At 33.2% G+C, this 13715-nt stretch overlaps 1 long non-coding RNA gene across 1 annotated transcript in view; it reads left to right on the top strand.

Annotated features, from left to right (window-relative positions):
• The first annotated feature begins 953 nt into the window (after positions 1-953).
• LOC135842257 (uncharacterized) overlaps positions 954-13715 on the top strand; it is a 41332-nt gene continuing 28570 nt past the window's right edge. The window contains exon 1 of the long non-coding RNA XR_010558099.1: positions 954-1237. This is a non-coding gene — a long non-coding RNA (uncharacterized LOC135842257). The remainder of the gene's footprint in view (positions 1238-13715) is intronic.

A 13715-nucleotide genomic window follows, 5' to 3' on the forward strand; every position in this document is an offset into this window, starting at 1 on the left:
TTTATATATAAAATTCTATTAAATAAACTTGCCAAGTTTGAATGTAAACTGTGACAGTAGTTTGGTCGAAGTTGAGCGTGGGTACGGGTAAATCGCAAACTGGATAACGCCAGGATCATTATATGTTTTCATTTATTGTTTTCCCTGAAAACGGGTCAAATTTCCCACTTTTTTTCTCTCCCTATGGTATGTTTGCTACGTACATCTTCTACAAACTTTTATAGTTACTCGGTTGGTATAGGTAAAACTGCGTTAAACCTGCAGCAAGAAAGAGGTTTATGTACGTACCTAATCTATGAACACGTATATTTACCAGCTGAGATTTTATTAAAAGTCGTATTCATTTTGTACCGTTGTAATTAGATGGGTGATTCATATTTTTTCCCGAATCAACGAATCAACCAGCATTTATAATATCTACTTAACTTAAGTATACCTTTTTGTGTTTTCGTATGGTTGGTAAAAAATTTTGCATAAAATTCATTTTTGATCATTCAAAACGTTTAGGTTGAGACCAAAAATGAAAATAATAGGTAATAATAATAATGAACAATTCAAAAAATACACCGCGATGAAAAGTTTTGGAAACTGGATTTTATTTTTTGCAGTTTTATACCTTCAAATGTATATATTTTGGGAGTTTTCTATCAGATTTAGTATTTTTTGAGAATTTTTGAGAAATAGAACCTTGAAAAAAAACGAAAAAGAATGAAAAATATTTGAAAAATTTTAAACCATCAAAAAAGGAATATGGATATTGAATTATAAATTTTCGAAGGCGTTAATTCTTCTAATTCTTGGAATCGTTGGCTTCAGCACTTACGATGATCCTCATTGTATAATTTTTCGCAGTACTTCCACCTCACTTTCGCAATTTCCTCTGCATTTGTGTTTACCTCGCCGTTTTCTTCTCAAATGATTTGTCAGCTAGCATTGAATTCTCTGGTTATAGAGCGGATCTTCTGGAATAAGAGGCGCGATTTGCGAGTCCAGCCACATGTGTCAGACAGACAGACGACCTTGTGAAGACAGACAGACGGGCCAATGACCGTAAGAGGCTAGACAGGCAGACAGACGTTAGACAGGTAAAATCAGCGACCATGAAAGTCTAGACACACGGAGACCAGACAGACAGGCAGGCAGGCAGGCAGGCAGAAAACCTTGAAAAGCCATACTGATGGGGAAAAATGTCCCGAGGCTGGACAGGCAGACAAACGACTTTGGGAAGCTAGGCAGGGTAAGTCAGTAACTTTGAGAGTCCAGACAGATGGGTCAATGACTTTGAATGACTGGTATTGAATATTTCAATGAACAGAGGGCTCCGTATTCAACATTAATGACAGAGGAAATGTAATTTTTATTTTTATTTTTTTTTGAAAATTTGGCCCCTGAAAAATAACTTTTGCCAAAATTTACATCCTAAACGTGATTGTACATGTAATTCATTTTGAAAAATTCAAAATCCCATACGACTATCGATTTTCCATTTAGGCCACTGAATTTTTTTTTTGACCAAATATGGATGACTGAAAAGTTCTCTTCTTGGGCGCTTGTCCCCTTTAAAAATTCAAATTTCTCGATTTTTATTGATTTTGCCCTTTGTTCTCAGATTTGTTGTCTAGTAGAGCATTTCCCAAGTTATGAAGCTATACTTATAAGTATGTACCTATATACGATTAACATACTTACTTGAATTTCTATGAAATTTTGAAATTTAAGGTCTTCAATATTTAAGAATACTTTTATCGCTAAGAATTTGGGGTTTGGACGATGTATGTACTCGGCAATACAATTTCATTTTCTAGTTCCAGTCCACCTTAAGAAATTAATGATATTTCGTTTAGTTTGTGCATGACGTTGAAATTCGTGTCTACTGTCCAAGTAGAAAATCTGTTAAGTGCGGACGTATACTTATTTGAGAATAAGTTACATTGAATTTTTCATTCAGTTTCGCGCCTCATACATGGTACGTTCGTCTTTCATATGCGCTTTTACATTACTGTATGTAGGTACTAGGTAGTGAAAACTTCTCATTTAGGGAACTTCTGGCTTCTTTGCGGTTTAACGAAGTACATAGCTGAAAGTTTTCTACACAGAAACGTACTATTTAATAAGCGCAAAATGAAGATTGTGCTCTTTACAATTAAGTTTCATGAATTTTAGACGAACCAATGCTTCATATTTCAGCTTCGCTGAGTTTTACCTAAAAGCAAAAGGAAAGAAAATTTGTTTGAAATTTTCTTTTAGAGAACTAAAAAAAGTTGTTGAGAAATATTTTCTATAGATAGATATTATTCGTTAATAAATTGAATAGACTATCTACAGATCTTAGAAATGATGTAAATTTGAAGGAAGTTGTTAAGGAAAGCAAAATCAAATTTGTATTTGAAGATATTCGTAGAATTTAAAATCTCATTTGCCTACTTCGAATATTAAATTCTTTCCACTACTCTCCCTTTACCAGCGCATTTAATTTTTTCTCATATTAGGTGCCTATCTCTACATAACTGTACCGTTTGGTGATTTTTTTTGTTTAAACTGAGTTCAAATATGCATAGGATATTTTGTTCAGAGCATGGAGGTTTTTTATTGGAGTTTCGCCTAGAAAAGAGGTCATATTCGAGCTCTATGTCTAAAAAACAAAACAAACGATGTGCCATATTGCCATACGCACGACATTTCAAATTGATAAAAATTCAATCTCCAGATACCTAACTATTTCCTTATTGGAAAATATACCTAATGTTTGAAATTGTTAACTAAATGGCATCGTTACACCCATCGAAATAAAATTGAAAACATATTTCCTTCGTGAAAAGCAACATTGTAATGTGAAAAATTTTCAACGCCTCGCGTGTTAGGAAATTTTTACTCGTAATATGTCGGTGAATTTCCGCGTTAATAGGAATATCATACTTAATAAGGTTTTTATTTCGCATCGGTGATCCAATTTCTAGAAGATTTGTCGACATATCTATCGTGCAATGCTACCAAGACTAATGTACCTCTACCTACCTACTTTTAATGGAAAGTGGCCGAAAATAAAATCCTTTTCTGTGTTTCATTCTGCGGCCGCCAAAACATCACTGTAATAAAAATGTCAAGATTGTATTGAAAACTTCCATAAGGTCGATAAACAATAACACGAGACAATGTTCGACGCACGAGCTATTTTAGTCATGCAGTCTTTCGTTTGTATAAACAAGAAAAAAATTTCACTCGAAGGAATCTTCAATAATTAATAAATGGTGCAACGCAAATATCTATACTCGTGTTATTGTGCTTTGAAATGTTACTAAACAAAGTACTCGTACTTGTATGTAGTAGGTACATAAAATCAGTTCGAAATTTAATTATGAATTTTATTACCAGCGTGTGGATACGAGTACGAGTACATGTGAGTGAGAATAGATTTCAGACAAATTACATTATTACATTTAGTATGTATGGAAATTTTAAACAGCTTTTTCTCATTTGTACTTCAACGGGTATATCATAGCAGTATATCTATGTACTTGTACACGGTACAGGCTCGTCCCAAATATGTGAAATTATCAAACTCGACTGATACAATCTGTTGATACTGTACTGCGGATCGTAAAAATTTAACAATAAAAACACGCAAAAACGATAAAATCGCGTAAACCTCGATTAGATGTGTTTTAATTGTGTACACCTAGACGATTATTGTTCGAATGTACGCGAATCGTGCACGTGAGACATCTTTTATAACTATTAACTATTACCTACACGCGGTTAATGAATTGTCTTTTATTGCATGTGCACTGTTCCATATAAGAAGGTTAAATTTCAAGCAAAAAAAACTGGTCGTAAATTGCACGCATAAGGAGTCAATAATACTTACGTGCGTTCATTGATACTAACGAGCTAGTAGCATTTATTATACCTACGAGAGTACGTCTACGTACCTAAGTACACTTTTGTCGGTAGTTGTACTTATGCAAAGATATCAATCGCGTAGGGAATAAGGAACAAGGAGTATCGTTGAGCTTTTTCATGGTATGCAGTCTTTGGGGAATTCAGCAAATTCATGAAAATTTCAGAGAATTGAATAATTTTTGCCCCAAAATCAGTGAATTTCGGAAATACATAAAATTAATTATTAACGATGAACATTTGAGTCAGGAAAAAAGTACAATGTTGCGAATCTTGAAACGGATTGTCCGATATGGTGTAGGGAGGGGGAGTTGAAATGCCTTAAAGTTTTTTGAAAAACCACGGAAATTCCCCTAATCGAAGAACTATTGTTGATTTATGAATTAAAATAAGTACTATGATTTGGAGTGTAAGAGACTTAGAATGAGTTGGGGAATGGGGTTTGAATTCTTTTCAAATTTTTTAAATATTTTTGGCGCGTCGCATATCCTTTTTGAGCAAAAAGAATTCATGAAGTGTTCTAACGGGACATTTCAAACCCTTCTCTCTCCTTCCCAACTCATCGCGAGTCCCTAATAACCTTCCTGTTTCCAGATCCACATTGTTCATTCAAATTTTTTATAGTTGAAAAAATAGACCAAGGTGATAAAAAAACCAATATTGTCAAAAATGTTCGATGTATTTCAACCATACTCTCCTCTCGGATTATCTCAAAACCCTGACATCTCAAATGTGATAAAGTCCTTACTAGAGTGAGTTGTTTTCAATTTTTTTTTTTAAATTTGTTGGAACCTAGCCAAAAATTATGGCCGAATGACCACAACAAAACGCGAAAAAATGTTCAAATTTTCAGGTCAATGTCCAACCTTTCTTGTCCTTGTTACTTACTCAAAATATGACAAATTAGAAAAATTTTCACATGCTTTGAAAACATCGTTTTGATTTACCTAAGTGGTTCTCTGATGTCCACTATCAGGCGTAAATGCAAATTCGTTTTTCAATTTAATTAGGCCTACGCCATTTTAAGGAGATAATCGCAAACTTATGATATTTTTAAGGAAAGAGTTATTATGTACTTATTTTGAAAAATCATGAACTAGGTAAGAATTAACTTACTTTCAGTGTTTCTAAAGTTTTAAACATGATAATGTGGAGCCTAAAGCAAATAAATTTTGAAAAAAAATTTCAAATTGTTTAAACTATGAGCTCTTGCCAAGAGCTTTACACTATGACATGAAAATTTAAAAAAATTTAAAAGTCTTTCTGAGATCACTTGATCTTAATTTTTTGTCAGGCTCCATCAGATTTCAAAAAAAAAAAAATCCTAAAATGAAATCATCTAGCCATTGAAGATGATAAAATTTCGAATTTCAAAATGAGAGTCTCTCTAACCCCCTTTCCGGTGCCGGCTTCATAACCAAACAGCAAAAGTCAACTCCCACTATACATTTTTGTGTGTAGTAGATTTTCAAAAGATCTAGGAAATTGAAAAAAATTGGTCAGAAAATCGAGAAAAGTCAGGAAGCTTTTATTTGAAATGTTCTCGGGAATCGTGTTTTTTCGCTCATAATTTAAGACGTGAACGCACAAAAAGAAACAATGTTTTTATACCTTTGTGAAAAAAATTTACACCTGACAGAAATTGGGAAGCCTATCGAGAAATTTCATAATCAAGTCGAGGAGTTGCAATTTTTACTGGATTCTTTTGGCATAAACTTCGCATATTTTTCACTCTTTTTGTACAGCTTTGCTGAAAAGCTAAATGACAACTTATTCGATCGAGAAATTAATAGTGAAATTGAAATTTGCCTTGACGAAAATATAAAACAAGAGTAAGATATCAATTTCATATGCACTCTACAGGAATTCACCGTTGGGCAAAATTATTAAAAATGAAAAAAAAAAAAAAAAAAAAAAAATAGATCTTTATGAAAGACGGAAAAAATTTATATGAGAAAGTTTTCGTGCTTCGAAAGCAATAACAATTTTTCATATCGCTGAATACCTATCTATGCTACCTGTAGGTATATTTTATTTTACGTTTAAATTTTCCATACCTTTTGGAATTGGACTGTAGTTTATGGTATGTCTCTGAGAATAAGTGAGTAGATATGTAGAGAAACGTCGCATCGAGTCGCTTCGCCAAAATAGTTTGTAGGTAGCTAGGTACCTAAGGTACTACATACACCGGTTTTGTAAATGAGAAAAATTATAAAAAGACAATTTTTATCACTTTTTGGTAGATATATTAGGAACATTTAGCGATAGTTTATCGCTAGCTTTTTTGAGTAACTTTTTTATTTGATTTTCGTTCGCTGCAACAACGCAGGTACGAGTACATATAACAATCCAATCGCCCTTGAAATGAACGCCGCGCCGTACGGTGGCGGCCATTAACCCGATTATTTCGATAAATTGAATTCGACGCCAAAGTGTATCGAGTGTATGGTGTATGCTATGCTCAAAGAAATTTATTCAATTTTTCCTCGCATATTTTCCGCCAATACGAGCAGTCGAGCAAACGTTATCATATCTTGTAGATTTGATACTCGAATATACTTATTCGTAATATGTAAACACAATATTCTTCGTATCATTTCGTTAGATATCAGCGCATATCAGCATATGTGTATGCCTTGGAGAGGGCTCACACGCGTGGATTATCTAATGTCATCGAAAAGAAAGAAGAAAAAAACTGTCTCGTGCAAAAATCATACGCATTTTGTTGACAAAATGCGCAATTCAGGTTATTAGTTCATGGAGTACACATCGTATGTACATGGGATGGCACGCTTGACAAAGCAGAAATAGCGATTCGTTATCATCATGGCTTGATTCTAATCATTCCAGGCATGATCATAGTCTGATATATTAGATTGCTGTCTCGTTAATCTGCGAAATAGTGTAACTAGATTGCTTTTTGCAACTTTGTGTTTATTTTTCTTCCCCATATTAAGGGTTGGTACATACATATGATGTAGGTATGTTTACCTGTAAAAAAAATGTACCAGACGTTTCATTTTTGTTTGCTACGTGTCAATTTTAAACTTGAGTTAGGGTTACGTAGGTAATAGGTAATAGTCCAGGAGCTGGTGGCAATTCAATCCAACCGATAACATATAAAGCTAGGGACCATTTTAAAGGTACGAAATATTTTCGGGCGTGATAATTTTGTGAACCTGCCACTCTCTAGCCTGTCCCTGTGGGGGGTGCAGGCCCACAAAATTGGGGAAAATTTTGAAAAAACGAACTGCCAGATATATGCGGCAGACGTGTTCCAAAGTTTTTATATTGCTTAATAGGTCATAAAAATACTTACCTGTCACTCTCCAAAGTGTCCCTTCATGTGGTAAGGGGGGGTTCAAAATTTCCAAAAAAAAATAATTTTTGAATCTGAAGAGCTTTTGGGTTGATATTCACCTGGTAGATGGGTACTATTGAGAAACTTCGGTGTGGAAAGTTTCAGACCCCCAGACCCCCTCCTTTTTGAGAAACTCCCCTTTTTTGGAATTACAATAAAAATTATTTTCTCAGCCCCATGAGAACCGAATTTTTTGATTTTTTGGTATGTTGTGAACATTTATGAGAGGTATCCCCACAAAAATTTTCAACTCCCTCCCCTCATATTTACCCCTTAAATGGCGTTTTTAAAACTTTTTTTATGCTTTTTAGCTATGAAAATTGCGAGGTACAATTGAATCGGTCAGTGCAGAAAGGGCATAAGTCCATTTTTGCATTTTTCAGGAATAACAAAAAACTGATTCATTCAAAAATCAAAAAATCTCAGTAAACATGCTTAAGGTCATTGAAAGAGGACCCCAAGACACAACTTTTAGCGCAGTTTCCAAAAAAAAATATTCACGTGCGCCAGTGCTGTTGCTGCCTAAACAAATGGGACTTAGACCCTTTCTGCACTGAATTGACAAAATTTCTTTCAAAATTTCTCGGGCACGAATGGGGCTTGATTCTACATCTAAGTACATCATTTAGACTGCTATCCCGTTTAAATTGACCAAAAACCCCTTGAGTTCTAAGACTTTTTGTCGAAGTTGTTAATTTTTTCATCATTTTTCAGTTCAGAGATTAACTTAAATTTCAAAAAATGGTCTTCTCAAAAATGTTAGTTATTTTTCAAGGAATTTAAAAAATTTTACAAAAAAGTCATAAATGCGGATCCGCCCTTTTTCTGCGCCCAAATACCACTTTCCCGGCAGTTTTTCAGAAATCTGACATCACCAGTCGATCCGCCATACTTTGAAACCCCCATTTCCGCAAAAAAATTTTTTTTCAAAAATGTGACTTGTTACCTTTCTGCACTGACCGATTCAATTTTAGAAACACGTTTTTTGGATGTATTTTTGATCCCTAAACATCATGAATTTTTATTCGAAATTTTTGTGTTGGTGCGCTGTGGCGAAAAATTCGAAAAATGTGTTCTAGGCTCCTGGAAGGGTCTAGATGAAAGTAGCACAAAATCGGACTTGATGTTCAGGTTTCTGGAGGTTCGAATCATTTGAAAATGACACCAATATCATAAGAGTAACTTTATTTCGAAAATGGTAAAAATTGAGGTGGGGGACTGAAGGCTCTGGAGGGGGGTAGATGAGTGTAGCAGAAAATCTGACGTCATATTCGTGATCAGCGGTATCGAATCATGCGGAAACGACACCTTACTCGTTAATAGTTATTTCTCCCAAAATTTTCATTTTACCCCCTCTAGAACACATGAGGTTCCTCAAATCATCATGTCAAATAGAGTTTCCCTTAATAATCACAGAAGGGTCATTTTATGTCAATTTGACCAACGTTTTTGAGTCATGTGTTTCGATTTCGCTCACCCCTCAGGGGGCGGGTGGGGGCCTTTCATTATTTTCACATTGTCTCTAGGTACTCGACTCATTTAAAATTCTGAAAACATTTCCATAGATGTACTTTTTGATGTTTTTTCAAAATATTTAAGTTTTGAAATGGGATCTTTATTTTTTTTTCAATTTTTAGAAGCTTTTTTTGTCATCAAATGTTTTTTATCATGCTCAAAACCATATTTTTGTAATAAAATAATTTCTAACAGCTCATTTCATGATTTAACTGATCACACCTAGCTATTTCATGAAATAACTAGATTCTTCATACATTACCTAGGTAGACTGTGAACAATTTACTTGCATTAAATACTTTTTCGTTAATGTATGAAATAACTAGTTATTTCATACATTACCTGGAGTAAATACTTTAACGGTAACATATGTAAGCCAGAGTGTGTCCTACAGCTGTTGCATTATAAATTCGCGGTCACTTCTTCATTTCAGGATTGAAATAACACACTATGACTTGAAGAAAAAAATCAACTAGGTATATCTACCACGGTGAACTAGAGAAATGCAGCTCTCTTCATTAGATTTATGATTGATTTCTTTTCTTCTTTTTTTTTTATAAACAAGATGAAAACGATTTACTGCAGGTGACTTGACATCAAAAATCGCGAAAATGAACAACAAAAAGTATATCAGAAGGCAACTTTTTGTACAACCGTTGTAAAAAGCCAAAATGAACCCAGAAAAATCGCCTCTCCCTCTCATAAAAATGAACTCTTTTAAAGTACTACATTAGATAGGCAAAATTCGTAGAGTAAAAACAAAACTTGAAAATTTCTTATATTTTGATTTTATACACTTCAGGATTGATGATTCATGTTCATTTCATTATTCTCTTCATTCTTGGGACCCTCCAGAAAATCGGTGCTCGAACTAATTCAGTGAACCTGTTGAGTACATCATGTACTTTACTTACCTACCTAGGTGATTCATTTTTCTCACTAAAAAATGAGATCTGTATATGAGTAAGATTTGTAAAATGGATATTGTAATGAAGATCCATAAAAAAATAAAAAAGGTACCTACTTATTCGTACATAAAGTATTGAAATTAATTATTTAGAGTTTTAAATGCAGATCTTGAAAATAATGAAGATGATCGTTGAAACTTTTTTCTGCATTTAGATGCGATATTCGTATTCGCCTTGAAATACAAGTAGAATGAATTCTAATTTTTAGCCATCGGAATTCAATTTCCAGAAACGTACTCGTAGAACGGCATTTCGGTATTCTGACTCATTTTTTGTGTAGGCCATGTGCTTAATCTTCTGTTTTCGGCTGTGATCTGTCCACCTACTCGCAAGTCGGCAGTAATAAGATTACAAAGTCGAAAATTTTATCAAAACGACCAATTAGATTAATTTCTGTATTTGTCACGCTAGTGTTCTTTGCGATGTTTGCGTTAAATTAGCGTATAACGAGGTTTTATTCTCCATGTACAGATACAGCTCAAGGTCTATGTTTGCCAAAAAGTAATCTGATTTGAAATCTTTTGCATGCGTTATTACCTATTTATATTCAATCGTAGTAATCGCACTCTTACTTTTGGTTGATTTGTCCAAGTAGGTACTTACATATATTTCGACCTACATACTTACAATTATTATCTAGTGAAGATTGGGCAGAAAATTGCAAAAATATTATTCATTGTCATTATTTCTCGAAATTTTTATGCATGTGGTTTGTATTGAGTTTAGTTGTCAAATTTGAATACACTCAATCGATTTACATTGGAAAAAAATTTCTCAAACGAAATCGTTGCCTTTTTGCAAAATATTGAAAATGTGTCTATTGAAAAAAATGACTTCCAAATTAAGTTTTTACTACGATAATTTACAAAATAGGTAAGTAGATACTTATACTTATACTTACTTTAAAAATTTGATACATTATTCGATACAATAGTTCGTCCCATAAGACCAACGTAATTTTGAGCATGCAAATGAGTGGGGGAAATCCAAAGTACTGGTTTCTTAGTAATTTAATCATGTTTTCTTTACTTATACTTTATCAAAAAATCTTACTTTTTGCTTACCAAAATTTCAAAAAAATGATACTAGTACTTTTTTAAAATCAAAATTGAAAAAAAATTCTTGCATTTGGAAATTATACAATTACAAACACACCCCTCCCCCCAGTTTTTGGGAAAATGGTCGTTTAAGGAATATTATTTGAGAAATCGGATTCGAGAATGTAATAGCTGGGAAAAAAGCATTCGGGAAAAATTTACTTGTAGAAATGATAATTTGTGGTGATGACACTCATGAGATAGTGGATTTGGGGGATTGTCCCAGAATCAGAAAATGCTGGCCTCGAAAAAAAAAGTATGGGACCTGGTCAGATCAGGTCCGAATACATAGATCTAATTCAACCAAACTTCGATCTGATCAGAACTGGTCACTGTTTAGATTAAATTACATAGATCCAGGAAATGTCTGGATCTGATGAGATCTAACTCAACAAAACTTTGATCTGATCAGGTCTGGTCACTGTTCAGATCTTACCTCGATCAAACTTGTTATCCTCTATTGCATTTCCCCGGTTCACAAAAATTTCACTAATAAGTATGTACATATAAACCTGTCTACTTACCTACTCACAAAACTTTGTCGAACAATAAAATTATGTCTACCAAGTTTTCAAAAGAGTCACATGTTGTCTAGAAAGTTAAATGTTGAAGGGTAAAAAAATTTTGAAATCTTTTCAAGTACCGCGCTCTTAATTTAAGCACAAGTACGTGGCCTATTGCGAATCTTTGGAAGAAAAAAAAACTGAAGGAAAGTCGAACGAGTGATGATCGAATTTATGAAAAATTTTCCTGCTCGAGTGTTTATTTAAATGACATGGTAATTTATTTAATCTCGTATTGCTTAAAAATACACTCGTATGTAGGTACAAGTAATTTGCATTGTTTATATCTAACAACGTATAGGTAAGGTACCTACGAGAACGAGTATATAATCGAAATGAAAACATTTCTTTTTTATCGAATTGCCATTGAGGAATTTTTGTATTGTTTTTAGGAGCGCCTATACTGAATAGTTTCTATGTTACGTAGAATTTAAAAATTCATTTCTCGAGTACTTGGATTAAAATATTTTAAAACCCTTTTCTTTATTATCATTGAAACATTCCTTTCTAATTTTTTTTTTCTGCGTATCTGTACTTTTACCTTCCTATCTAGCTAGGTACTCCCAAAGAAAGCAATCGTTTTTATGTTAAAATTACGAAAGAATAAAATTCCGAGTTGAAAAATACTCGAGTGTATAAGTTGAATAAAGGCGGCGTTGAGAGTAGGTAAGTATATTTTAGTTCTACCGAGACCAAAGAGTATAATTTTTTTTCATTCAACATTTCAAAAGAATTCGAAATATTTTACGAGTTGATTATGGAAAAATTATGCAGAAGAAAAATTTCAAATAATTATTTCATTTCGTTTGGCGGAGATTCATTTAGTTTGCATAAAATAACAATGTGTTGACTTACGATACCTACGAACAAGTAGGTACTTATTACTCGTAGAGTAAAAACGAGCACAAATGGACGATACAATAGAAGGTTTTCATGTATGTTACCATTAAGAATTCTGCTAAAGGTTGAAGCTTTTAAAAGTTTTAGCGCTAGAGGTAGTCTTTCTAAAGCTTTGAAATCAGCATTTAAGATAATAGTTTATTGGAACATTAGGTTGAAACGTTAAAAAACACCAAATGATTAAAAACGAGTAGGGTCACGGGTGGTTAGTTGTCAAAAAAAAAAGTTTTTTGAAGTTTCTGAAGCCATTTATGAATATTTTTTTGCGGTTTTAGGCTCATTTGAAAGCTTGATTCTTTGCGCGTGTTTTCTTTTTTTAAAATTGAATTTTGGTTCATGTGATGAATAGTTAATGGTGGATTTAGTGAGATACTTTTTTGTGACAACTAACAACCACCCCTGTTGTAAGTTGTCAAACACGCATTCACTATTGATTTAAAAAAACTTACAATTCAATTTTCGAAAATTTTCAAAAAGATATCACGTGAGAAGGACTAAACTTTTAGATAAACCCAAGAACTTAAAAAATATCCATAAACGACTTGAAAATTGACTGGTCATTCTTTGAATTTTTTTTTGCGTAGGTAAATCGATCAATTCAACTTTTTATTCGTTTTATAGAATGAAAGGCAGAAAAAAAATGATTCAATAATGCAATAGATCATTTTCTAAAAATATTTTTTCACTTTGATGCATATTTTGGTAAACTATCTCATTGACAACTAACAATATTCCCTTTTTTGACAACTAACAACTTCTCGTTTTTCATCTTTGTACCAAAAAATTTTATTCATTTCAAAATTTTTTGTAATTGAACATGTGATTACTGAATCCGTGATAAAATTTCCTTTAAATTGATGTATAATTTATTTACTTTTGACAAATTTTTGATGTTTAAAAACGAAAAGTTCCAATTTAACATGTGTAACTTCGCACCTGTAAAATCACTTTTTTCAAAACTGTATCCCCAAATAAAAAGCTATGTTGCCAATTTTGCATGTTGGAACATTAGTAGGTATAGCATGAAGTTATTATGAAGGTTTCGTTGAGATAGCGTTCATGTATCCTCTTAAAAACGCAATTTGACAACTAACAATTATTGACAACTAACCACCCGTGACCCTACGTATATATGTATGTATATTGTACCTATATATGTACGATGGTTTTAACGTAGATATTGCGATTTTACTTGGGTGTTGATGTGTTTTTTTTTTTAAAGTATGTATCTACTATTAATTTCCCCATTAAGTGTATTTACATTTCGGTATATTATCCTTGTCCCAAATATGAACACATCTACGTATTACTGCTTTAAAATACCCGTTCAATTTGTTGTCGAGGAAAGCGGAAACGAGCATATTTTTCTCGCAAGCAAATAAGCCCGTCGAACCCGCGGCGTCGTCGCGTCTTG

Source organism: Planococcus citri, chromosome 1 (genome assembly GCF_950023065.1).
Source record: "Planococcus citri chromosome 1, ihPlaCitr1.1, whole genome shotgun sequence".
Taxonomy (NCBI): Eukaryota; Metazoa; Arthropoda; class Insecta; order Hemiptera; family Pseudococcidae; genus Planococcus; species Planococcus citri.